The sequence below is a fragment of the Furipterus horrens genome, unplaced genomic scaffold (genome assembly GCF_987537825.1).
Source record: "Furipterus horrens unplaced genomic scaffold, mFurHor1.1.pri manual_scaffold_4, whole genome shotgun sequence".
Taxonomy (NCBI): domain Eukaryota; kingdom Metazoa; phylum Chordata; class Mammalia; order Chiroptera; family Furipteridae; genus Furipterus; species Furipterus horrens.
Window position 1 is genome coordinate 178,996,744 of NW_028327174.1, and position 20,394 is coordinate 179,017,137.

Consider the following 20,394-nt stretch of genomic DNA (forward strand, 5'->3'; position numbering starts at 1 on the left):
TTCTCTCTTTCCTGCCATGGTATCAGGTTCTCTGCTATCCTTTTTTTATTGTACCAGTGTGCCTATTTTTATCAACTCCTTGCAGCCCCTTTTAATATACTTTAAACTAGAAAGAGTATAACTTTCATGTCACAACTTTATCTAATATAAGAGTAAAACACATCGAGACCCTCTTATAAGCAAAACGGGCCAGCTTTAGCAATATTGAGAAGGCTCTGGGCTGGATTTGAAATCAGAACTGTTCTGGAAAACTTGACTTCCATTTCTCTGTGACAAGAGAATAATAATTAATAATCAACCACATACTTCAGGGCAGTGTGGGGACCGCGTGAAGTTATACATGTGACAGTGCTTTATCAAATAGAGAGCACTGTAAAATCAAAATGCACAATGCATCTGAATATCTATTTCCTGGAAAGTAGCAAGTGGCAGGATCAGTAACCTAGATAAAGGGGGGAAAGGAGGGATTTTTGAAGTAGAATATTAAAGTTAGATATAATTTTCAAATTCTATGCCAACTTTATCATCTTCCTATTAAGGAGGACAAGATTATTTTCATTTTCAGAACTTTTGGAATAAAAATGTTGGCATAAGAATAATTTTAGTTCTTATATCATCATCCAGGTTTTGGTCTAATTAAGTAATATTTGAATGAACTTACACATTTATATGTATCAGCAGGCAGATGGTTCACCAGATAATTAAAGCTTATCAAAATATTCAAATTACTGCTATAGACTCTCTTCATGACAAACTCTGGCATATTTTCTATCAAAATAATTTTATATTTTTGACAAGTGAGTTCACAGCAGGGCCAGGAACTATTGAAATGTATACCAGATAATTAAACTGTCTAGTATGCAAGTTAAATTTCCTCTAGAAATTTGATTATGTCAATGCAGCTTAAAACCATTATTAAGAGATGGCTTATGTCACATGCTAATTTGCTTTACTACATTAAAAATGAAAACTCAGCTATATGCTGATTATTTCTTTTTTAAATACCCTTTAGAAGTAACACTACAGTTGACATGAACTTTTTCCCTCAATTCCATAAGCCATTTTTTATTGATAAAATTACATGTTTCATATATTTGAATATGGTTCAACTAATTGTGATGTAATATGGTTTTCATATTAATTTCATAATTGTAAAATCAGTTTAATTGCATAATGACTTGTTATTTCATTTGGAAATTTTTAAAAATTTTATTGACTCATTTTAATAAATCTATTGTTTCATTGTTTGATACTTGCCATTGACCAGTTTAACACTAGAAATAGTATTATGTGGTCACTTCAGCAGCATATATACTAGAAATAGTATCATCATGCCATTAAGAAGTATCTCAATAAATTTCCATATTAGCACCTTATTTCAAAACTTGTGATCTACTAATTATGATTAAGCTTTGCTCCCATGACATTTATTTCACTTGCATTATTAGGTGCACATTAACATAATTAATTCTTTGTACCTTTCAAATCCTGGTTCAAAGCCAGAAAGCACTGGAAATGTTAATTTTAGTTCTTAAAGTCTCTGGTTACAGAGGCAGCACTTTCTCATGAATTAGTGATAAAACTCAAAGACTCTGTTAAGCAGATCTGGTGATCTCATGTACAGGGCAATGAATTCTGAATGAACAGGCCTATGTTCTTTCAGGATGGTCTATGTGAGCATTGTCACTGACTAGGAAATAAAAAAGACCTAGCTGGCTAGTTTTCAAATGTACAATTTGGATTAAATCTGGCCCTGTTGTGAACTCACTTGTCAAATTATTGCCCATATTCATTCAGTAATCAAATTATAATCAAATAGGGCAGAAATATTAAGTTTGAATGACTTACCAAAAGCCAACTGGTGCCCTTACAATTTTAGTATTTGGTTTGAAAGGGATTTTAAAGCTCACCTAATTCAAACTCCTATACAGTTAACAGAATGCCATGAATTAGGGGGTGAGTTAAAGGCATTTCTCCTTCTACTAGACAGGTTAATAATTTGCTTAATTGAGGTGGTCTGTCTTCATATGGTTTTTAGTGAATATGACTAAATTTTAATATTTAGGAATATCTACTTGAGCTTAATTTTATCTCCTGAATTTTAAAGGAAAGATTCAGGCTCTACCCAACTTGTATGCTCTACTATCTCTCTGTTGTCTTTCAGCCACATGTAAATGCCCTTATGAGAGAGGTATAAAGAGCACACTAATTTATGAATTCATTAATTTTTCTTCTCTACTGTGACAAGCGTATACCATCACATCATGTCTTGAGAACACTATAACATTAATTACAAATATTTTAGCTGAAAAGAATCAAATAAAATCAAACGAATTTCTGGGTTCTTATCTGATTTAATGTATGAATCCTGGAATGATCTCTTTCTGGAATTATTTGCTGTTCATATAAATTTATTCTGTTAGAGTTAGTTAGCCTCTATTGGCATTATTTTCTTTGAAACTCTTGTGTATCACACCAAAAGCATTTAGGCTTTAAGATGGGAAGAACCTCCAATGATCATCATTATGTTTTCTAAGTCAGTCCAGGGAGCATATACCCACAGAGAGAGCAGGGACCTCAAGAAGTCTTTATTATTTCCAGGAAAGAGAGAGAGAGAGAGAGAGAGAGAGAGAGAGAGAGAGAGAGAGAGAGAATTGATAACCCAGCCTTTAAAATATAGTCCAGCATCTCAAAATACTAAATTCATTATGTTGATCACTTTCTCTCTCCTTTCTGTCTGTGCACTGGGTGATCCTGCTGAGCCCCATACCCTGTCTCTTGCCTCCCTTTCCAGGTTATGCAGGTGCAGGATCCGTCGGGCAGACTGTTACATGTATCCCAGCCCTCATGCTTATCGCCTTTGATACACACACACCCGTGGTGTCATCTTGTCCTGTATTCAATTGTCTAAGTACATCTTAGTTTCCTTTTATCTTGGAAGCTGTTCCAAAACATTTGGAATGACACAAGCGCTCCAGCTCTCTTGTCTCCGCATCCATGGGAAGGTCATTTTCTCTTTGCCTCGCCTTTTCACACCACTAACCCCCAGTCATCTTTCAGGGCTGTGCTCGGGCTTCTCTCCTCCAGGTAAACATTCCTGACTTGCCTCACCCTCAACGTGTATCACTTGCCTCGCTTTGAACTGCTGCTCCATCATGGTCCGTATGTTCCCCTATCATTTATACACGGCGTAGTCAGCATAAGCTTACTCCTCTCTCTCCTTCCTGGGCTCTTTGGGGGCTGGAGATGTTTGTCTTTTATAGTAAACTCCCAGGTAACAGTGCCCTGAAAATAGAAGACTCACAGCAGAGATTTGGGGGTTGAATGAATAGATGGTGATAATGTAATTTAGATTTAGACAGAGAAGCCTGACCTTTAGCTGACATGTGTATCTGTTTTGTGGGAGTCATTTTCCTTCATATTTGACTAATGCTGTTCCTCTCCAGAGGCAAGAGTAATTAGCATCTGCATTCCCATAAAATTTTATCCTTCTAAGAAGACACAGATCTCTGATGTCAGTCAAAACAGTGGCACCTGGCTGCGGAGAGGATTGACAGAGCTGTTCAAGTGCATTGGCACCTGAGGCGCCGTTGAGAAATACAAGTGAATCAGGATCTGCACAAACTCAGGGCATGTCAGTCATTTTCTTTACACCCAAGATGGTTGTGGGGAAACATTTGTTGAACTTTATAAATTATTCATAATTGAATTTACTTGAATGCTCAACACTGATGTGTATAAGAATATGATTCAATATTCAGAGGTATCAACACTGAGGCAGCCTTTCAGTTACTTATCTGTTACCTAATGGGAGGTACCATTATACAACTGGAGAAATAACCGAAATCTCAGCAACCAACCTGGAATAGTACTCTAACAAAGGAAATGCAAATAACAGGAACTAAAGACTATGGTAAGGGTATATGGACTATGAAGAGGAGAAATAAAGAAAGATAACAGAAGTTTTATCAAGATTTTAAAACTTAATGTAATACACCTATTGTTACTATGTATTATTACTAAGGAAGTATCTTGCATGTTGCACATAAAAAAGTGATCAGGCTTCTGTTTACTTGAATTCAGAGGCATGGAGGATGCGGAAAGGGAAATTTGGATAACTAAGCTCAGAGTAAACCTCTCCTTGCCCTCAATTTGTCTAGCTTGCCGCAGTGTATACGGTGGAAGAGTTAAGGTGCTTAACTTTCTCAAGGAAATAAAGTGCAGGCTGCTACACGCTGATGTGAGGCGGGGCCTGAATTGGTTCCTGAAGTCTCTGGCAACTTTTAGGTATAGAAATGATGGGGCGTTTTTTCATTCCTCTCTCGCATCTCCTTAGCGGCCTTGTTCTGGAATTTGCTTCAGCAGTTCCTCTCCCCTGGGATTTCCGATCAGCTTACAAATTTCCTTAATATCAGCCACTTTCCACCTCCAGCTCTTATTTCAAATGTTACTCCTTTTCTTCAGCATAAGTCTGAAGATTTATCGATGCTTAAAGCTTTCACTTCCTCATTTGCCATTTTTCTTACCCAATGAGGATTTCAAACTTACCATACCAACTTTCATGAAAGCAATCGGTGACCAAATACTACTGAAACCAAAGGCTGATTTTCATTCTACCCGTGACTCAACCTCTAAATACCGCTTGACACAGTTGTTTCCTTCCTCTTGAAACACTTCACCCTCTACGCTCCCGAACCCCATACATCTTGTATTCTTCCTATCTCACCAGTGGCTTCTTCTCAAAGTATCATTTTCTAAATTTGAGGTACCCCAGGCCTCTGTCCTCGCCTCTCCTTTTCTTATCTACATTCCAGCATACTAAATTTAAATACTGCCTGTACCCTTTATTTTCTAACCTAGACCTTAGAAATTCAACTGTCTTCTTGATTTCCTTTTGGATTTCTGTTAGGCATCTGAAACGTAACAAGTCCCAAGAGATTCACTGTGTTCTTTCCTCCTACCCCCCCCCCCCGCCCCCCAGCTGCAGATACGCCTGCCAAATCCACTTCCCTTAAAGCCATCCCCGAGTCACTATGATTGGACCATCATGCACATCAACTGCTCAGACCAAAGATGAAGACATCAGCTTTTAACCCTTTTTTTCCCCTTCACATCACTCATTAATCCTTTCGTAAGTCCCATTCATTCTGAAATGTGTCCGAACTCAATCACTTTCATCATCTCACTGCCTCTAGAGTGAGCCTCCATCTGTCACCTGGACTTAATGTGACAGCCCCTCATGAGTCTCCCTGCCTCCACACAAAGCAATCAGAGTAATCTTTTAAGAAATCTAAATCCACACCATCCCTTTGCATAAAACACTGGAATAGCTTCCCACTGCAATGAAAGTAAAATGTAAGCTCTGGATCCTACGCCCTCAGTGACCTGGCCCTGCTCACTTACTCCAGCTGCGTGGTCTCAGAGCCATTATGCTCCAGCCTTGTGCTTGCTGCCCCTTCTCCCTCATGCAAAATGGGAATGCTCTTCCCAGGTGACTGGTTTTCTCTCACCGTTCAGGTCTCAGCTCAGGTTTCTGGGCTTTCCACTGAACATTAGCGGCCTCCTCCACTGCATCACCCACCATGAAATCCATCATTTTCTTCATAGAACAATTTTATCTTCTTCAGAGCATTGATCCATAGGAAAAGTATCTTACTTGTTCGCTGAATATTTTCTCAATACTTAACAAGTTTCTAGAGGGCCCAGAGAGTTGATTCTAAGTATATCCTCAGGGTCTAGATGAATGTTTGACAGTGTTTGTTTTCTGACTGACTCACAGACTCGGGATGCCCCTCGACCACATATTAAAATTTATCTTTCTACTGAAAACTTCAAAAGCTCATTTTTTGACTGATAAGACCTATCCAACAATTATTTTGTGGTGGTCAACCTATAGAAACCTGTCTTTCTTTGCCATCTCTGGCTCCATCCAAGCCTGTTGGGTACTTCTTTGGCCACTTGCACCTTCATCTCTGTCTTGATCTTGACCTACCTGGGTCCTAAAATTTCTTTATCTAAACATTTACCTCCTTTGTGGCCCTATCTCTAGCTCTCTCTCCTGTTTAAACAATTTAGATGAAAAGCAAAGGGCTTCCTTTAAAAGGAGCACAATAATGGCAAGTGACTGTATTTACTGAGCATTAGAAACCATTATCATTATATTAAACAATTTACAGCTTTGGCTATTGTCTAAAAACAATAAGATAGTTTGGTTATTATAAAATTACTCATTGTGACACACATTTTTACTGCAAAATTGGATAACAGTATTTCAAATTATGCTTCCTAGACTATTCTCATATAGTATATTTTTACAGAATAGGGCTAGTTAGTTCACTCAATGACTTACTGCAATGTTACAGAGAGGCCCAATTTAATCCTTTGGTGCTTGAGGTCACATTCACTTTCAGAGTAACTAATTTATGTTCCTAGGCAATATATTTCATTCAGAAAATATTTTTTGAAATGCTATGAGGTGCTGGACACTAACATATATTGAGAATGTGATGGGAGGGAACAAAACAAACATGTCACCTGTCTTCATAGAACTTAAGAGTCTCAAGGGAGAGGTATATACTAATAAAATAAAATAAAATAATAAGTGTGCTAGGCAGTGTCTTAAGTGTTTTATAACTATTAACTCATTTAATCCTTACAGCAACCCTCTATGTTGTAGGAATTACGAACATCCCATTTTACAGAGGAAGGTCACGTAACTGGTAAGAAACCAAAATGGGATTCAAAATCAGACTTAAGAGACATATTTTTAATTACTACATTCTAACTTCTCATTAGACTTGTTTTAAAAAAGTGAGAGGTAAGTATCATTTCAAGTGAGTTCATACATGTAATGATAGTCCTATGAACCTAAGGTAAAAAGTATAAAGAGAGTAAGTACATTCCAGAGTGACGTAGTGTGGGGAATTAGGGAAGATTTTCTTAGAAAAGAGGTATTAAAACTGAGATGGGAAGGATTTAATTAATTCATATTTTGTTCCCTCCAACCCCGTCATGCCCCACCTAATACTTCTTTTCAAAGGAATACAGATGCTCCTCACTGACCATTTGGTAGTTAATTCCTTTTTCTGACCTTTCCACTTCCTACAATGTGAGTATAATCAATTTCTGCTATTGTTTAACATAATGCAGAGTCAGAACAAATATATATGGGTCAATGCACATAAAAAACTCTCTGGGTGGCCATGGTATGTCTCAGGATAAATATGAAACCAGGATGAATATGACACCTTCAATAATAGCCCTAAGAAGTGAACGCTATTAACTTCCATTCTTTTGTGACCCATTCTAGCCCTTGGAGATAAAGCTATAGTTTGCAGAGGAAGTATTTAAGAATATCAGATTATATAATCAGGGCACTGGAATAAATGATGTTATAACATTTAGTTTACGACATTATTAGGAAAACATTTCTCCTTGCCCATGGGGCAAAGCACCAAAGCATGAGAACATGCTGATAAAGGTCATCATGGGGTCCTTTGAAGCAACCATTCATCTAGTTCCCAGAGAGACTTGGAAGCTCCAGTTTGTTCCTTGGTCACAGATTTCATTCTTCACCCAAGTTCTTATCTAGAAATATAAAACACTGCACACAAGGGAAACCAAGAGAAAGAAGGAGAATGAATGTATTGCCAAATGACCAAGTCCAAAAGGATTGATCTCCTTTGTTTATTTTTTATTTTTTTTTAACTTGCAGATGAAACTCACAGATTTCAGAAAAGAAATCACAGACTTGTGATGAGGTGGGAGACTAAATCAGCAAATGAGAAACAAGAGACATACCAAAGGCAATTATTCAACAGCCACTGAAACTTGCCAAAGATGCCAGCATTTCCCAGGAGAGTAAACAATCATGATGTTGAAATGTCAGCTGTGGAAATAGTATATTAAAAATGCAGTGCAGAATTTCCCAGCAGTATGTTTTGTCTTATGGAGTGTAGCATTATGCACAATGGTCCACAAATAGCCCCAGGGTTGTAGCTATATCAGCAGAAATGTCTTCAGTTCTTTGTCCATGGTAATCATTAATGACCTGAACTGGGCACACACTGGCTAGCTTAATTATTATCATGAATAACTGTTTATGTCTGATAAGATAGAATGATAAAATTCAAACCCAAATCCTATATACATCCATTTGACTGCTCCACGTTATGGCTTGTTTATTATCTGGTCCTGCATATCTTTGACACAATCAAGAAGACCTCCCTTTTGGTTGCCCTGGTGATACCTTCTCTACATGCTTTGAAAATATCCCATATTGGCAGCCACCAGAAATATGTAATAGATATAGATGAGAGTCATCTAATTAAGAAGTAAACTAATCACTACTATACTTATCTCTCTAGTTTAAGGAAACGTTTCTAGCACTACATAACATGCATATAGTTTTAAGGTAATACCAAGGCAATAGTTTTCATCCCTAACTGTGACTAACTGCCTACCCTAATGATTTGAAATTAGGAGATAGTGAACTTTTCCTTCCCCCTTGGAATGCGTGAAGCTTCTGGGGAAGGATAATGTCCTACCCTTCTTCATGTTTACTGTTTCTGATGAGGAGGACAGTGGAAAGGAGAACAAAGCCATAAGTTGCTCGCACTTTTCTTTTGATAGTTCTTTGGCAAGACTTTCCCCTTAATGGTAACCAGTTGTACCTTGCTGATTATCAGGAAGGACAAGAGGGAGTTCCTCAATGCAAAAAATGGGCGGGGGCAGTCATTAGAGGTGCTGAATATGTAACAGATTTAAATAAAAAGAGAATGGGACATTCTACTACTTGGATGAAGAGTCTAAAATGAGTTAGCTGATGAGAATAAAATATTTTTTATTATAAAGGGTCCTGAGGCCATGTCGTCAGTGATTGCATGCTAATAGCAGTCAATAAATAGATTGTTAAGTGGTGAAGGCAATCTCATTTTAGGACTTGAATAGCTAATTGAATTTTATGACTTCAGGGATTTAATATTATTATGGGAAATGGGTTGTCCAATGGTAGAGAGACTAGCATCATATGCCTTTTTAATATTGTTTCAAACAGGATGTGATTTTTGTGATCGCTTTATATATAGGCCAATTGAAGCATATTTTGTTCTATTGGCACTAGGGAACTATGTGACAATATTACTAAGCCACAGTGGGCGTACAATGTTCTACATGAAAGGAGAGATGGGGTACTGTGGCTTAGCCCCCCTAGCCATCACAGTGAGCTCAAGGTCATAGATAGGTATTAATGTGACCTAGGAATTGTCTATATGATACCTGGAATGATAAGGTTCTATTTATATAATTATAATTAATAATGAATAAGTCATATTGTTTTAGAGATACAGAATTAAATTTATTATCTGTTCAAGGCATAAATCTTCAGGAATAATGGAATAATGATTTCTCTTATGTATTTCTAAGGCTAGCCTGGCATTTTTATACCAGATGAGTGAGCCTCTAGTTCCAAAATTATATGGTCTCCACTAAAGTCTCCCAGATGTTTATTAAAAGTACTCAAAGTAACTTTGTGGGCTCACATAAAAAAATTTTGCTGTAAATTCACAACATGAATATAGAATATATTTTATGAATCTTACATAATAGTAGAAAGCTCAACATTAAATTTTTCACTGCTGTAAATGTTTTAAAAAACCTCTGAAAAGGATTCAAAATGATCATAACACTCAGGCCATTTCAAAATACTCCCATGACCCTTGGCAATGTATTCACTTTTTCAGCACATGTTCATATTTCCTCAGCCATATTCTGGGCTGCAATTAGTATTTTTTTTCTCATTTGAAACCAATTTTTTCTTAGGAAGATGAGTTGCTTAAGACTTCTAGAGGCTAGATGAGAGTAAGTGAAGCTAATGGTAAATATGTTAATTGTATTCAAGGTCAAATACATTTCAGAAAATTCTAACAATCTTTTCCAGAAAAAAAACAAGATTCATTATTTATTCACCTCAACAGCTTTAGATGATGATAACATTTTCAGATGCCAAAGGGTAATCTAAAGGGATCTTTAAAGAATATATCATTTATTGATACAGAGTACAACTTTCTGCTGCTGGGGTCTCTGGTAGACTAACCCTGGTTTTGTTGAGGCAGCAGAACCTGGTGATTAAAGTCTTAAGAGAGGAGTCAGAACCTTTAGGTTCTGATGTTGGTGCCACAGCAGCTCACACATTCACTAAGCTCTCAGAAGAATTTATGAACCTGCAATGATTTAGGTAACAGAGGACTTGACTAAAAATCAGAAAATTTCATTTCAATAGTTGCTCAGTAAAACAGTCTACCTGAGGCTCAGTTTCTTTATAACTTCATTTGTAATTTGGGGGAGTAATACTTTCCTCCTAGAGTTGTTGTAGATTGTTATGTGTGTCTGAGGCTATGTGAACTAAAATTACTTTGTCAATTGTAACATCCTCATCAAATGAGTTATTGCTTTTATTAAAAAAAGGCTCATGCCCTATACCCAAGACATAAAGGAAATGAAACACTATTGCAACTTCTTATTGTACTTATTCCTCTTTTAGTTATGAAAGAGTCTGTTAGACAATGTAGGAATGGTACTTTAATAATCTATCATATCTATAATATGAAGATGTAAAGGGCCTTTAAAAAGTGTTGTATAAATATCCCAAATTTAAACTTACTCTATATACAGGGTGTCTCTTTTACCATTATTCTTTTAAATTGCTTTTCATGTCAATATTCTGTTTCAGAGAACTCTGAGTGAATCCCAATAACTTGGGAGGCTGGAAGAAGGAACTACAAAGAGATTAGATTTTATGGATGGGCAATATCAGTCCAGTCTTTTAAAAAAACTGGTTTAGTATATATAAGTAAGTGATAATTGTGAGGCTGGGCAGAGTTGGGAGGGTGAATGGAAACTAAGGAGTTAAGATTATTAATGATCTAGGTCTCAACTATCATAAAAATTGTGAATGATGAAAGTGATTGTGTATTCCAACAAAATTTTCTGTCAGAGAATTGTTTTTTTTTTTTTTTTTTTTTTTTTTTTGAGTCTCAAGCATAAATACAAATTAAGACAAAATGCATTTACTGTTACATGGAGCATGTCAAAATATGTGCAAATTTTGGTAATCTTTTGCAGAAATCAGTGGGTACATTAAGGTTTGGCAATGATTAATGCCCCGAATCTATTCTTAAGAGCAATAATTTATGATCTAAACAGAGATTTCTAGTCTAGAGATCTGCAGTAGGATGATACTTTCCAATTTCAACCCTGTTCTATTTATGGCAAAATTTTACAAGTCCAAGTCTTTCCTAATAAAGAGGCTACTGAGGACAGTCAACCTCTGGTGATGAGATACCCAAGGGAGGAATTTTGCCAAACAATTACAGTGATGTTATGTGGCATAAAGTCAATTGGCAACCAGGCATTGTTCCAGGCAATCTGAAAAACAAAGTAGATGGCCAAAGCAAATAATTCACATTAATATATTTTTTTCTAAGTTTCGTAGTGTCTGAATCAACTATCTGTTTAGCTCAGATGAACTGGAAAATTGCCCAGTCTCCACAGCTCTTAGCAGTTAGGCATACATGCCTAACATACTAAATCAAGTGTTGTGAAATAATAATCTCATTGGTAATAAAACAAAATCAAACATTAAGTACTCATAAATGCATCTAAGAATTAGAAGAAACCATAGCACCAATGCCATCTGCTATAGGAGGTGGGGCTGTGTAGAGGCTTTGGAAATACAAAGACTAAACTTGATTCCTGGTTGTGCCTCCTAGTAGTTGAGTGTCCTTAAGCAAGTAACCTCTAACCTTTTCATAATAATATGAGGATAAAAATATTAGCTATGAGAGGAGCTTGAATAAGAATTAAATGTGATAATGCATGATGCCTAGTGCACAGTAACTGTTCAGTGAATGCCAGCAATCATTACTACTGTTTTTCTTATACTCTGAGTATCAGATATGGCTATTGTCTCTCAACTCGAAACCCACCTTGCTCTTCTGCTTTGGGATGCTGGAGCTAGTAGTCTACAAACCACAAGGGGGATCCTGGTGGGCTTCGTCAGTGGAGGCCACTAGGGGGGAGACTGCAAAGCGGAAGGAAGCGATGGGACCTGCTTCCTCCCTCCTGCTTTCTGTTTGTGCCCTGTGGATTTTTTATTTGAGGTTCCTTTAAGCATCGCCCCAGCGATGCTTCTTCATCCCTTCAGTGGTTCCTTTCCAGGAAAACAGCTAAATCCTGCAATTGCAGAACCACTTTCTCCTGATAGATAGAGGTTTGGATCTGAGCCCTTTAGGTCCTCCTTGGAGCTCAGAGACACCATCGCCAGCTGAACAGTGCTCTCTTTTCTCAAATATCTGAGCTTTTTCTCTAAGCTCCTAAGTGTTAATATTCGAGCCTCTTCCCATTGACCCTCAGTTCCAGGGGTGGTAACTGCTTCCAGGATTTGCCATCTTCACACCATACATTTTTCTTATAACCCTTCCAGTTGTCTAACAACTTTGTACTTAATTATTCATTATATTACATTTTCTCTCCTGAAATAACTGGTGTGGTTTCTATTTCCTGAGTGGCATTCACTGATACATTCAATATCTGACAGTTTATTGAATCCAATGGACAGCTTAGAAAAATCTTGGTTTTGAGCTAAACTTTCCTCGTAGTGATTATCACCCTTAAGGGATTTTTGAGCAACACAGAACTACTCGCTTCCTGGACTTCACCAGCTCATCCAGTACTTGCATGTTGCAAACCAGTTACCACTTTGAAGTCAAGGTACAAGGTGGAACAAGAGATGAGGCAGACAAGGCAACCAGTAGGAAACAGCATGAAGGCAAGGAGAGAAATGAAATGACTGATTGCCTGTTCAGGCTGAAATTACAGTGATGCATCACCATTCCAGGGCTTACCCATCACATTCCAATAAAACTCAGGAACTGATCTGATGCACCATTCTACAACTTTCCACTAAAGTATCAAACGAGACATAAAAATATGAAAGCTCACAACTCTAAAAAAACTTATATTTACAATCAACTTACTACTGGAATGGAAGGATATTGCACAAACTGCAAGCTGGTGGAATCAGAAAAAATATATGAAGTTGATCATTGTGTCTGAAACTAAAAGTAGCTAATATTTTTTGACTATGTAATATATATCAGGCATTAAAAAAAAAACACTTTCTATAAGTTATTTCATTTAATTGTCCTTAAAGCTCAATGAAATAGATCCTATTATTTGTGTCTTACAGATAAAGAAACTAAGGCATGAGAAGGTAAGTGATTTACCTAGTAGCATTTAGCTAGTAAGTGGCAGAGATGGGATTTGAACTCCGTCAATCTGGGCCCTCTGGCTCTTCACTCCTAGGGCTATCCTCTCTCTCCTTCTGCCCCTTAGTTCAATTAGAAGACTCATCACGGCACCTCTATTGCATGAGTTCTGCTTTTTGAAGTAGTCAGAATAACATTCAATCACTTCACTCCTCTGATTAGTATTTTTATTCCTAAATGTAGATAAAAACTGCATCTCCAAGGGGTGTGTATATGGGAGAGGTTTAATTCTCACACGAAAAACATCATAGAAGGTAGCAGAATCAGAAATCACCCCAGTAGACATGCAAACCAATAGCAGTTTTTTGTTTTTTTTCATGTACTTCATTCAGTAGAGATCAGTGTATTCAAGTTTTGGTTCAGATCAGTGATTCTCAGCCAAGTGGGCACATCAGAAATCCCTGGGAAATCTTTTAAATACACAAGCCTGCATCTCCTAAGATTTTGAGCCAGGATGTCTAGGATGGGCCTAGGTGTATATTTTGAAAAGGCTACCTAGGTTGAGGAACTGATTAAGAGCTACTGGTCCATATTATCAGGAAGCAACACTGCAGGGGAGAAGCAGATCCCAGCTCGGTACAGCAGAGTAACACCACACACGCGGCAATAGCTAAAGACGGGGACTTGGCTGAGGCGCTGTGCACAGCCACTTCCTGTCCAGCTGTATTTATTAGAAGGGGATGCAGCGAGAACATAAGTGAATTCAAAGTAAGGCAATTAGCAATCTAAACAGCCCCTTTGTTGGTAAACAGAGGGTTTAGATAGATTTCTTATTGTTTGTGTCTGAAACTAAAAGTAGCTAATATTTTTTGACTATGTAATATATATCAGGCATTAAAAAAAAACACTTTCTATAAGTTATTTCATTTAATTGTCCTTAAAGCTCAATGAAATAGATCCTATTATTTGTGTCTTACAGATAAAGAAACTAAGGCATGAGAAGGTAAGTGATTTACCTAGTAGCATTTAGCTAGTAAGTGGCAGAGATGGGATTTGAACTCCGTCAATCTGGGCCCTCTGGCTCTTCACTCCTAGGGCTATCCTCTCTCTCCTTCTGCCCCTTAGTTCAATTAGAAGACTCATCACGGCACCTCTATTGCATGAGTTCTGCTTTTTGAAGTAGTCAGAATAACATTCAATCACTTCACTCCTCTGATTAGTATTTTTATTCCTAAATGTAGATAAAAACTGCATCTCCAAGGGGTGTGTATATGGGAGAGGTTTAATTCTCACACGAAAAACATCATAGAAGGTAGCAGAATCAGAAATCACCCCAGTAGACATGCAAACCAATAGCAGTTTTTTGTTTTTTTTTTTCATGTACTTCATTCAGTAGAGATCAGTGTATTCAAGTTTTGGTTCAGATCAGTGATTCTCAGCCAAGTGGGCACATCAGAAATCCCTGGGAAATCTTTTAAATACACAAGCCTGCATCTCCTAAGATTTTGAGCCAGGATGTCTAGGATGGGCCTAGGTGTATATTTTGAAAAGGCTACCTAGGTTGAGGAACTGATTAAGAGCTACTGGTCCATATTATCAGGAAGCAACACTGCAGGGGAGAAGCAGATCCCAGCTCGGTACAGCAGAGTAACACCACACACGCGGCAATAGCTAAAGACGGGGACTTGGCTGAGGCGCTGTGCACAGCCACTTCCTGTCCAGCTGTATTTATTAGAAGGGGATGCAGCGAGAACATAAGTGAATTCAAAGTAAGGCAATTAGCAATCTAAACAGCCCCTTTGTTGGTAAACAGAGGGTTTAGATAGATTTCTTATTGTTTGTGTCTGAAACTAAAAGTAGCTAATATTTTTTGACTATGTAATATATATCAGGCATTAAAAAAAAACACTTTCTATAAGTTATTTCATTTAATTGTCCTTAAAGCTCAATGAAATAGATCCTATTATTTGTGTCTTACAGATAAAGAAACTAAGGCATGAGAAGGTAAGTGATTTACCTAGTAGCATTTAGCTAGTAAGTGGCAGAGATGGGATTTGAACTCCGTCAATCTGGGCCCTCTGGCTCTTCACTCCTAGGGCTATCCTCTCTCTCCTTCTGCCCCTTAGTTCAATTAGAAGACTCATCACGGCACCTCTATTGCATGAGTTCTGCTTTTTGAAGTAGTCAGAATAACATTCAATCACTTCACTCCTCTGATTAGTATTTTTATTCCTAAATGTAGATAAAAACTGCATCTCCAAGGGGTGTGTATATGGGAGAGGTTTAATTCTCACACGAAAAACATCATAGAAGGTAGCAGAATCAGAAATCACCCCAGTAGACATGCAAACCAATAGCAGTTTTTTGTTTTTTTTCATGTACTTCATTCAGTAGAGATCAGTGTATTCAAGTTTTGGTTCAGATCAGTGATTCTCAGCCAAGTGGGCACATCAGAAATCCCTGGGAAATCTTTTAAATACACAAGCCTGCATCTCCTAAGATTTTGAGCCAGGATGTCTAGGATGGGCCTAGGTGTATATTTTGAAAAGGCTACCTAGGTTGAGGAACTGATTAAGAGCTACTGGTCCATATTATCAGGAAGCAACACTGCAGGGGAGAAGCAGATCCCAGCTCGGTACAGCAGAGTAACACCACACACGCGGCAATAGCTAAAGACGGGGACTTGGCTGAGGCGCTGTGCACAGCCACTTCCTGTCCAGCTGTATTTATTAGAAGGGGATGCAGCGAGAACATAAGTGAATTCAAAGTAAGGCAATTAGCAATCTAAACAGCCCCTTTGTTGGTAAACAGAGGGTTTAGATAGATTTCTTATTGTTCTAGAATAAGAACTCCTCCACCCACCCATAATAAAACCAAAACAACATGGGCCCTATACAAGTGCTGTAGGACAAGCAAAGAAAAGAAAAGGCATTCAGAAAATGATTTATTTTAGAAGCCAAAAGAAAATTAGAAAAAACACACAAAGACCATGGCATTCAAACAATAAACAAAATAACATGACTTTTATGAAATATGAATAATTCACACGAGGAGAACATGATGAGATGAACAAGAATAGGATGGAGTGGAAAAGAAGAGCGTTACATGGAAAGAAACAGGAGAACTGAAAATTCAATAATAGATATCAAATATGCTTTGGAAGCATAAAAGGCATAAATATTGCAAAGTATTGAATTAGGGATCTGGAAGACAAATTTAGAAAATCTTTCAGGTTAGAGAACAAAATAATGAGGAAAGATGGCTAGGGTGGTTGTGTCTCTGTATGTACTTATACAATTCCTGTTTTCTGTCTTCTGTCCTGTGTAATTATTAACCACTCCCCTTTTCACTTTCAAAATTGTCCTGGTTTTGATATAAACTGTTTGATCACCTAAATATGGGAGATAAATTTAAGAATTATGGTGTGCATAGTAAAGAAGAACTAATCAAAGACATGGCTGAAGAAAATTTTGTTTAAAAAAACTCAGCTTGATGGACTCACCTCATTCTTGGCAAACTCAATAAAAATGAACTGTACTTAGGCACATCTGTTAAATGTTTTAATAAAAAATGTCAAGCATTTAGGAAGAAAGAAAAGAAAAAAGTAAACTTCAAAGGGATAAATATAAGTATCGTGGGTTTCTCATTTCTGCTACATTAAATGCTCAAAGACAAGAAAGTGATATTAAACTGAATTTGTTTGGGAAAAAATTTTATGCCTTGCCAATTTGTCTTTTATTTGTAAGAAAAATAACAAAGACATGCTGACATATATAAAGGTGTAGAAAATATACCCTATATGACATAGACCCCTGGAAATACTCCAATTAACTAGCATTTATTTTCCCCTTCCAGAAATAATCTACAAAGTGGATAATGAGTCTATAAACATCAACATTTATTGTGAAACATTTTATGACAAGAAACTGTGAAAAGAACTTAAATGTCAACATTCTAGGTATATCCCAAAGCTTGAGATAATATACAGCTAACAAAATAATGGTGACAGGCAGTGTGTGGCTGCCATGGGTCAGCAGGGAATCAGAAGGGAAACAGCTATGGTCAGGGACACGCTGGGCGAAGCCGGGCTGCGCTTGGATGAGATGCACAAGCTTTGGGTGTGTGACCCGGAGGTCACCCAGAAGACCATAGAGCTCAGGGAAGAGTGCGAGGACTTTGTGGACAAAACTGGCCAATTTCAGAAACGAGTTGGTGGTTAAATTGAGCTTGTTGGCCAACTTGCAAAAGAAGCAGAAAAATGAGAAGATGAAGGTCAGTGGTGCTTGGAACTTGCTCAGATCTACAGCAAAGCAGAGAGAAGCACAAGAGCAGCTATTCCCAACACTAATAACAGAAAAGAAAATGCAGCTTGAAAAGTACTGGGCTGAATATGAAGCTCTGTGTAAAGTAGAAGCAGAACAAAATGAATTTATTGAGCAATTTATTTTTCAGAAATAAACTGAAAATTTCATTTTCTAGCAGGAGGGCAAAGTAAATAAAAATACCCCCCTCCCAAAATCCTCTGTACCATTCCAGTGACTTTGACTAATGACCCAGTATGTCATGTGAGATGGTGTGTCTGGAATGCAGCATCCCTGAAGGCTTTAAAATAAGTCTGGGGGAGTGGTTTCAGATGGCAGTGCATATCTGGGAACAAACACCCAGGGACCACAGGGGCCCAGCTTCTCACATCTCGCATTCTTAGGCTGAACTAAGCAGTCTGTAAACTTTGTAAATATTAATTTTTTTTCTTTTTTGGTAAATTCACAAAGCTTTGGAAGAAAAAGCAGTAAAGTACTGTTTTTAAAAATAATAAAATAGAATAATGGTGACAATGGGTTTCCCATAACATGGGAAAATACTAGCAATGTCACATCAAATGAAAGAATCTGAATAAAAACTCCCCACATTTAAAGAATAAGTTTTATGTAACAAATACTAGGAGAAATATCTCAGCAAGTTAAGAGTGATCGTTTCTGGAGTGAGATTAAGAAATTTTTTTTCTAGGTTTTCAGATTTTTCTGATTTTACAATTAGAAAAATAAATCAACAAAACAGAGAAACACAAGTTGTTCGAAATTTGTGGTGACGTAAGATTCATGACATAATAGAAGTGAGCAAAGCAGAATACAGAATTGATTGTACATTTATCATTTCAGACGTCCCTTCATTTATTCCCTACACAGATATATGGCGACTACTATGTGTGGAGGACTGTTATAGGCCTTTGGATTAGTATGGCAAGTAAAACAGAAAACACTGACCTCACAGATAGAAAACATGTACACAAGGGGACAAAGACTGGACTGGAATGTATGTTAAGGTGGTGAAATTATTAGTCTTTAAAAATGTAAATGAATTTTTTCACATAATCATTATATTGTTCTTAAAATATAAAATTATTTTTTTATAAAGGTCAATAAATAATAGAGGGCCATAGGTAGGTAAACTTCCTAACCAGAATATTATTAGCTTTTTCAGAATTATCCACAACAATCCTCCAGACCATTTGCTTAGCATCTTCCTTTGCATGGGATTTAGAATCACTGAACCCACAACAGTGGAAAGAAATCCAGTGATGAAATTCAAGGACAATTTTTGTGTTTTTAAATAACATTTCTTATGAGGCACTTCAATCATTTTGTCATCACTACCCTGTTAATTATCTCATCATAGAAATGCCATCAATTTTCTTTAAAAAACACACACACACATACAAATATCAAGGGAGTTTGTCAGTTTTTTTGCCATGACATTTTTTTTTAGTGCCTGTTGAATTTTAGTGTAAAGGAACAGAGGCTTAAGAAAACAGAAGATAAGGGAGCCAGCATATTGTTTTTTAATTGAGTAGTTGCTATATTTCACATGATGCTGCTAATCCATTTGATATAAACCATTCTACTTAATACCTCAAAAGACTGTAAGTAGCTATCATTATCTCATTATTTCTATTTTACTAAGGTTTCTAAGATTCACTTATGAGTATACCTGAGATGGATTACATTCATTTTCTTTTAGTGTCCTTTTTTTTCCTTTTGTTTTCTCTCTTTCAATGAACCTGGTTACCTCTCCTTTACAATATGTATGTATTCTATCTCTTTCTAGCTGCACCTTAAAGCCACTGTACTTGTTATGGCTACAGGCCTATGTCACTTCCTATTATTTAGCGAGGTATTGAGGCACTTCTGGTTAGTACTTCTCTACAATAAAGGCACTGACATTTCCTATTCCCAAAATGTCAAACTGGTAACTATCCAGCTCTGCTGGGCTTGCAGATTATTTTTTTAAATGTGAGTCACAGAATTAAGTTGATGGGGGAACCCTTTCACTATGTATAGTTGACCCTTAAACAACATAGTTTGAACTGGGGGGGTCCACTTACATGCAAATTTTTAAATAGATACTGTAAATGTATTATCTCTTCTTTATGATTTTCTTAGTAATATTTTCTTTTCTTAGCTTACTTTATTGTAAGAATACAGTATATAATATATATAGCATACAAAATATGTGTTGTCGACTATTTATGGTATCATTAAGGCTTCTGGTTAACAGTAGGCTGTTAGTAGTTACGTTTTGGGGGAGTCAAAACTTATATGTGAATTTCTGATTGCAAGGGGTGTTGGCACCCATAACCCCCCCCCCATGTTATTTAAAGGTCAACTGTATACATGTATCAAATCACCATGTGTATACTTTAAATGTATTAGTTTTATCTATTATAATTCAATAAAAAATGAGTTTGTTGTCAACATTTAAGAAAATTTTTACACCGAAAACATCTACAGTCTGGCTTCTTTTGAAAAGTTAGAATATCTGGCAACGTTCCCATGAGCTGGTTGCAGATGAGGGGTGGCTGACTGCCTGCCTCCTTTAGAAAGGTCAGGCACTTCCCAGTTACCTGCAATTTTTATTACTCCTTACTGCATTACTTGGGACTGTTTTTCACATTTTCATTACCTTTCTGTTCTCCTTTAAGGCATCTGAATTTGAGACCTCTGCCCCAGGTCATTGTTTCTCAAACTATATTGTACACATACGAATCCCCTGAGGAGTTTTTTCTTAATGTATATATTAGGCAATAGTGCATAGTTTAGCGGAATTCAGTGAGGCCAAAAATCAACACTTT

The 20,394-nt window shown here is 37.0% G+C and overlaps 1 protein-coding gene and 1 pseudogene across 1 annotated transcript in view; one reads left to right on the forward strand and one right to left on the reverse strand.

Annotated features, from left to right (window-relative positions):
* GRIN3A (glutamate ionotropic receptor NMDA type subunit 3A) overlaps positions 1-20,394 on the reverse strand; it is a 157,749-nt gene that overhangs the window by 119,881 nt on the left and 17,474 nt on the right. The window lies entirely within an intron of this gene.
* Positions 17,324-17,723, forward strand: LOC150013479 (intraflagellar transport protein 20 homolog pseudogene; annotated as a pseudogene).